The following is a 7769-nucleotide window of genomic DNA, read 5'->3' on the forward strand; positions in this document are numbered from 1 at the left end:
GAAGAAGGAAGAAGAGAAGGAAGGATGGAGGGAGGTGAAGATGAATGAAGGGAAAGAAGGAAGAGAAGAAGAGAAGAATGAAAGGAAGAAGGAAGGGAGATATTTGAGGCTGAGAAAGAGAGAAAATAAAGGAATGAGTCAAAGAAGATGAGAGGCAATACTGAGGAAAGGCGAGGAGGAGGAGATGAGAGGAGGAGGAGGAGGAGGAGGAGGATAAGGAGGTAGGAAAGGAGGTAGAGAGGGGAGGAAGATGCCGCTTGAGTGCCAGGTGGTGTAAAGGAAGAGGAGGAGGAGGAGGAGGAGGAGGAGGGGGGAGGAAGGAAGATAGGGCTAACTTATATAAATGAACCACTTGACCTGAAATCCATCATTCTACTCTTAGGAAGGAGTGTGTGTGTGTGTGTGTGTGTGTGTGTGTGTGTGTGTGTGTGTGTGTGTGTGTGTGTGTGTGTGTGTGTGTGTTCAGCATCGTCATCACACTCAAGTCTTCCTCACACGCACTCTCCTCCTCCTCCTCCTCCTCCTCCTTCTTCCTTGTCTTTCCGCTCTCATTTCCCTCCCGTCCTCCTCCCTCTCCCTCCTACCCCCTTTCCTCCCGCCCCCCCTTCCCCTCCTCCTCCCGGCGGGTCGTGAGGCTTCCAGTCGAGGGCTTCTGGAAAATGGGTCTTTTCCGCCCAGTTGGCATCCTCCGGGGGAGTGTCGACCCCTTCAACCCCCCTACCCCCCTGCCGCCCACTTCTATCTTCTTTTTTTCCCTTCCCATCCCCATCATCCCCCCTTCCTTCTAACCCCCTTCAACTCACCCCTATCCATTCCCCTCACACTCCCTTTCTCTCATTTCTATTTTCATCTTCCCCCTCCCACCCTATCTTCCTCCTCCTCCTTTGCACTCTCTTCCCATTCCCTTCTCCATTCTTCTCCCCATAAGCCCCCTTCAACCCCCATCCGTCCCCCTCACACCCCCTCCCTCCAGCCCATTTCTATCCTCCTCTCGCCCCTTCCAATCCCTTTCTCTCCTTAATTTCCCCTTCCCTCTTTCCAACCATCTACTTCCTCCATTCTCTACCTAACCCCCCTCCAATACACATCTCTCCCCACCTACACCCCTTACCACCCCCCTTTTCTCCCCTTTTTCACTCTCCCTTACATCCATTCCCACTCCACTCCCACTCCTTCGTTGGACAACTTCCCTCTTCTCTCCAAAAGTTTCCCCTCTCCATCTCTCCACTACCTCCCGTCCCCTCTTACCTTCCCTCCTGTCCCCCTCTTACCCTCCCTCTCTACCTCTCCCTCCCGCCCTCCTGTCCCCCTCTTACCCACCCTCCCGTCCCCCTCTACCCATTCCTCCCGTCCCCTCTAGCCCTCTTCCCCTCCCGCAAAACCCAATACTGCTGGAGCCGGGAGGAGGGATTAACTGAGGGGCGAGTGAGACCATTAATACAGGCGGGAGGAGGAGGAGGAGGAGGATTAGAAACAGAGCATTAGTGTAAGAGGCGGGAGGGAGGTATTAGTGTGAGTCCCTCCATTAGTACTCTACACCCAGGGCGCGGAGACCACTGGAGGAGGCGCTGTGGGTGGAGTCTTCGGCGGGAGGACCACAGACGACACATTCCCCTTCAACCCATCCAAAATGTTAAGAATCGGTACAGCGGAGGATGACAAAGATGATTCACGGGTTAAGGAGACTTGATTGAGGTTGATAAATGGATGAAGGGTCAAGAGTGATATTAGTAAAGTGCAAATCTCTTCTTATGTTCTAATTCCCCTTCCACCCAATCAATCCCCTCACCACACACTTCCCTTACAACCCATTCCCCTCACAACACATTCCCCACACAATTCATTCCCCTCAGTCCCCTCCCCCTTCAACAACACTACACCTTACCTTACCTTCACGTCACCTCGCCTCTCCAGGATACGCAACACACCCACACGCAACACATACCTGAAACACAAGAGAAACACAACCGTTAGCCGAGAAACACAACCATTAGCCAAGAAACACAATCATTAGCCAAGAAACACAACCATTAGCAGAGAAACACACCCATTAGCCGCCTCTCTCTAGTGGCCACATAATTCCTGCATGACCGTGTATAGTACTCCATCTGCATGCATGAAGGTGAAAAGTTTGCGATGGGATTATACTTAAGTCTTATGGGGAAAACTGTCTTCAGAATAGGAATAAGAAAAGTGAATGAAGAAGGAGAATGAAGCAGACTAAGATTAAGAAGAAATGAATAAGGAGAGTGAAGATTAAAACTTAAGAATGAATAAAAAAGAAGAATGAAGGAGAATAAGGAGCATTAATGAAGAAGAATAAAAATTAGAATGAATGAAAATGAATAACAAGAATGAATAAGAGCGGGAGGATTAAATGAGGGACGCCACTGAACCGGGAGGAGGAGAAAGAGGAGGAGGAGGAGGAGGAAGACGAGCAGAAGAAGACGAAGCAGAACAAGTTATTTAAATACACCACATTTAGGCTCAAGAAAATTACCGTTCATGGGGACGGGAAGAAACTACATACATGAGGCGCGAGGATAAGGTAGAGAGCGGGAGGAGGAGGAGGAGCACAGCGGGAAGAGAGAGTAGCAGAAGAGTAGCTACCTGGGGCGGGAAGATTTGGAACAGGTGTTAATCTAATCAGCTGAGGGCGGGAAGAGGAGCACGAAGAGGAAGAAGAGCAGCGACCTAGTGCGAGAAGATAAGGTACTGGTGTTGAATCTAATGAACTCGGGGCGGGAGGAGGCACAACGAGAGGAGGAAGAGGGCGGGAAGAGGAGAAGGAACAGGTGTTGAATCTAATGAACTCAAGCGGGAGGAGGAACAACGAGAGGAGGAAGAGGAGAGGGCGGGAAGAGAAGGAACAGGAGTTGAATCTAATCAGCTGAGGGCGGGAGGACGCACACTGAGGAAGGAAGGAAGGAAGGAAGGGGGGGCGGGAGGAGTCAGGGGAAGAAGCAGAAGGGCGGGAGGAACATCGGTGTCTGGATTCCAAGCGGGAGGAGGGCGGGAATACTAAGCAGGCGGGAGGACCTTGAGCAGAATGTTGGTGGCTCGCGACGTCACAGGAGGAGGAGGAGGAGGAGGAGGAGGAGGAGAGTTGCTTAAAGTTGTGGAGTTTCGGGTGTCGCATGAGTTACCTGGGACAGAGGAGGAGGAGGAGGAGGAGGAGGAGGAGGGATGCAGGTTGGGCTCAAGGAACTCTCTCGCCCCTGACCGCCGCCACTACCTCCTCCTCCTCCTCCTCCTCCTCCTCCTCCTCCCCTTAACCTCTAAAACCTCCTCTTTCTCCTCCCTCCTCCTCCCACACGACGCCATGCACCGCGGGGGAGGCAAGAGGAGGAGGAGGAGGCCCGTGGGTGAGTGTGAGTGTGGAGGTGAGCATGTTGAAGGTGAAGCTAACTTATGTCCTCCTCCTCCTCCTCCTCCTCCTCCTCCTCCTCCTCCTCTTCCTCCTGGTTCACTGCCTCTTACGCCCTCTCCCTCCATCCTTCTCTCTGTCCCTACCTTCCCTCCAATCCTCCTCCTCCTCCTCCTCCTCCTCCTCCTCCTCCTCGAGCTCACAATGCACTTCGTCCTTCCTTGAAACTGAGAGAGGAGGAGGAGGAGGAGGAGGAGGAAGAAAAATGAGTAGAGGAGAAAAAAAAGAAGATGGAAGTAGAAAGAAAGAAAGAAAGGGAAGAGAGAAAGAAAACCAGAAATGAATGCGAGGAACTTTAAGAGGAAGGAGAACACACACACACACACACACACACACACACACACACACACACACACACACACACACACACACACACACACACACGCAAGCACATCCAAGGCCAAGGTTGTTGTGCTTACTATTCTTCTTACTATCCTCCCCCCTACCTGTTATCTCTCCTCCTCCTCCTCCTCCTCCTCCTCCTCCTCCTCCTCCTCCTCCTCCTCCTCCTCCTCCCACAAGCTCAAATCCCTCCTGCTGCCTCTCACTGCCACATAAGCTGATAAGTAATAATAATAATAATAATAATAATAATAATAATAATAATAATAATAATAATAATAATAATAATAATAAGAAGAAGAAGAAGAAGAAGAAGAAGAAGAAGGACAAAAATAAAATACACACACACACACACACACACACACACACACACACACACACACACGAACAAATTAACTCTGTCCGGGAAAGGCAACGAAAGGAGAGAGAGAGAGAGAATATACCTGAGTACAGATATTCAATGGAGGTTAGTTAGGGGGGGAGGAGGAGGAGGAGGAGGAGGAGGAGGAGGATAATCAAGGTGGGTTCGAATCCTTTACCTCCCTTTTATTATCTTCACCCTTAACTCCCTTCTTCATCGTCCCCTTCCTCCCTCCTATCTTCCTTTACGACCCCTTCCTCCCCTCCCTTCTTTCTACTCTTTTTCCTTCCCTCTCTCCCTCTCTTTACCTTTCTTCCTTTCCCTTGCTGTCCTTACCCTTAACTCCCTTCTTCATCGTCCCCTTCCTCCCTCCTATCTTTCTTTACGACTCCCTCCTTCTCTTCCTTCTTTCAACTTTTTCCCTTCTTCCCTCATTTTTTTCCTTTCTTCCTTCCATTTACCTTCCTTACCTTTAACTCCATTCTTCATCGTCCCCTTCCTCCCTCCTATCTTTCTTTACGACTCCCTTCTTCCTCTCTTCTTTCTATACTTTTTCCCTCCCTCCTTCTTCCCTCTCTTTACCTTTCCTTCTTCCTCTCTCATCCTTTATTCATCGTTGTTTGTTCCTTCCTCTCTTTACTATCCTCTGTACGTCACTCCCTATCTTCATTATCTCCCTTTCCTTATATCTGCTCGTCTCCCTACCCTTCCATCATCATCCTCCCTTTCTTCCTTCCTCTCCCTTCCATTCATTCTCTCTCTCCCTTCTTCACTTTCTCCCTTTTGTTATTTTGCATTTCACGCTCTTTCTTATTTTCAATTTCTCTTTTCTTTTATTAGTTTCTATTATTTCCTTCCCTTCCCCTCACCTGCCCTGCCGTCTCTTACTTAATTAGGGTCAATCCTCACACAGGTAAACCCGGAACCCTCTCTTCTCTACCTCCCTTCCTCCCCCTCCCCTTGCCTTCCCTTCCCCCACCTGACACTCTTCATTACCTGTCCCTTCCCCTACACACACCTGGTTCGGTCATTAACCCACAAAGTATTAAGAAAACCTTTGCCATAGTGTTATTTTATGTTATTTTTATCTTCCTTTACCTTTCCTTACCTTCATCCCCTTTCCCCAACCTTCCTCCCTTAACTTACCTTGTCATCCTCTTTCCCTAACCTTTCTCTTCCCTTGCCTTCATCCCCTTTCCCCAGCCTTCCTCCCTAACCTTATTTTCATCCCCTTTCCCTAACCTATCTCCCTTAACTTCATCCCCTTCCCCCAACATACGTCCCTCTTGTCTTTTTCCTTTCCCTCCCTCCTTCCCCAATCTTTCCCTTTCCCTTCCTTGCCCACCGTTCTCACCTGCCCTCCCACCTGCCTTCCTTCCTTTCCCTTCGCCCCGCATCATAAACTTCAGCATACATTTAAAACCCCTATTTGGATTTAAACTCATTCCTCAGTAAGCTTGGTTCCTTTATAGCCCCATTCCTCCTCCTCTTCCTTCTCTTCCTTCTCTTCTTCTCATCCCCATAAATATAAGAATCATAAAATATCCTTCCCCTTTACCCCCCCCCATCCCCAATGCTCGACCTCCTCCTCCTCATTTCCCTTTCGATACCCATTCCTTATTCCTCCCCTTTCTCATCCCCACCAGCGTAAGAATCCTAAAATACCCTTCCCCACTACCCATTCCCCAATATAGCTCTCCTTCCCCTCCTTCCTTCCCCGTTACTTATTCCTCCCCTTCTCATCCCCACCACGCTAATGACACAGAAATCATCATACAAGCCCCTTCCCCATCACTCCTCCCCAACCTTTCCCTTTCCTCGTTAACAATTCCCTCCCCATCTCCTCCCCACCACTGTAATACGTAACATCAAATACGTCATCACAGTTCTCCTCCTCCCCATCCTTCCCCATCACTCCTCCCCATCCTTTCCCTTTCCTTGTCAACAATTCCTTCCCCAACACTCCTCCCCATCCTTTCCCTTTCCTCGTTGACAATTCCTTCCCCATCTCATCCCCACCACTACCAATGAACCCTAAAACGTCACCACCACCCCTTCCCCCCCTCCTCCCCCCCCTCCCCCCCAGGACACCTGCTTAAGTATTCCCCCCTTCAAGACTCTCACTCGGCTGGACACGACACAACACGGATGCTGCTATTCTCTCTCTCTCTCTCTCTCTCTCTCTCTCTCTCTCTCTCTCTCTCTCTCTCTCTCTCAATGCAGTCTCGCGGATGCAGTGAATAAGTCCCCTTCTATCTCCCTCCCTCTCCCTTTCTCTCCTCCTCCTCCTCCTCCTCCTCCTCCTCCTCCTCCTCCTTCACTTCTTCTTCACCCCAAAACTCGAGGGACTGTTGATGCGATTCTTAATAGTTGCCTTTTCCTCCATCTCTCCCTTTCTCTCCTCCCTTTTCCTCCCTCCCTCTTCCCTCCCTCCCTCCCGTGTACTCTTTCCTCCGATTAATCCATAACTGCTAAAGAAGATTCCCTCCGCCCTTCCTTTCTCTCCCTCCCTCTCCCCCTTTTCTCTCCCCCGGGGTTAGGCCAAAAAACATATATATTTAGTACACTTAAATTCATCACATGGAGGAAGGGAGGAAAGGGATTAGGGGAGGGAAGAAGGGAGGGATTGAGAGAGAGAGAGAAGGGGGGAGAAAGGAATGGGGAGAAAGGGAGAGCCAAAAGGAGGGAGGGAGAAGGGAGAGAAGAGGAAGAAGTCACAAGTCAGAATTCGAGAGAGAGAGAGAGAGAGAGAGAGAGAGAGCAAGAGGAGGTGTGTCGTGCAAACCAGGGAGACCAAGAGAGAGAGAGAGAGGGAGAGGGAGAGCGGGAGGGAGCGGGAGGGAGAGAGACAACTAAAAATTCTACAGCCGTGCTACAGTGCTACAACAGCGCAACATAAGGGTGGTCGTGGTGGTGTAACCCGCTGCTCTCCCTGCTACGACGCACCCACCACCACCACCACCACCACCTCTGCTATTGCTACTACTACGGCTGCTGCTGCTGTGAATCCCGTCTCTCTCTCTCTCTCTCTCTCTCTCTCTCTCTCTCTCTCTCTGTTTTTTCTTATTCTTTCTTTCTCCACCTCTGTTTTTGTCAATTTTTTTCTTTCTTTCCTTCGTTCTTTCTTTCTTTACCTCTATCTATTTTTTCCTGTTTCTTTCTTTGTTTGTCTTTCTTTAACATTTTCTCTCTCTCTCTCTCTCTCTCTCTCTCTCTCTCTCTCTCTCTCTCTCTCTCTCTCTCTCTCTCTCTCTCTCTCTCTCTCTCTCTCTTATCATCATTTTCTTATCTACATACGTCACTCCTCTTCCTCCTCCTCCTCTTCTTCCTTTTCCTCCTCCTCCTCCTCCTCCTCCTCCTCCTCTTCCTCCTCCTCAATATAGACAGACACGGATCCTCGGGCGAAATACAACAAAAAATAGGTCACACACACACACACACACACACACACACACACACACACACACACACACACATAAACACACCTGATGGTCACGGCGTTGCTCAATCTTACCCCAAATTTCGTGCTGCAAACCACTTTTTTGGGGGGGAGTTATTGGGGGAGGGGGGAGAAGGTGGGGAGGAGGAGGGGGAGGAGAGAGTGAGGGAGCAGTGGGGAGAGTGGGGAAGACGAGGGTG

This window comes from Eriocheir sinensis, chromosome 27 (assembly GCF_024679095.1).
Source record: "Eriocheir sinensis breed Jianghai 21 chromosome 27, ASM2467909v1, whole genome shotgun sequence".
NCBI classification, from domain to species: domain Eukaryota; kingdom Metazoa; phylum Arthropoda; class Malacostraca; order Decapoda; family Varunidae; genus Eriocheir; species Eriocheir sinensis.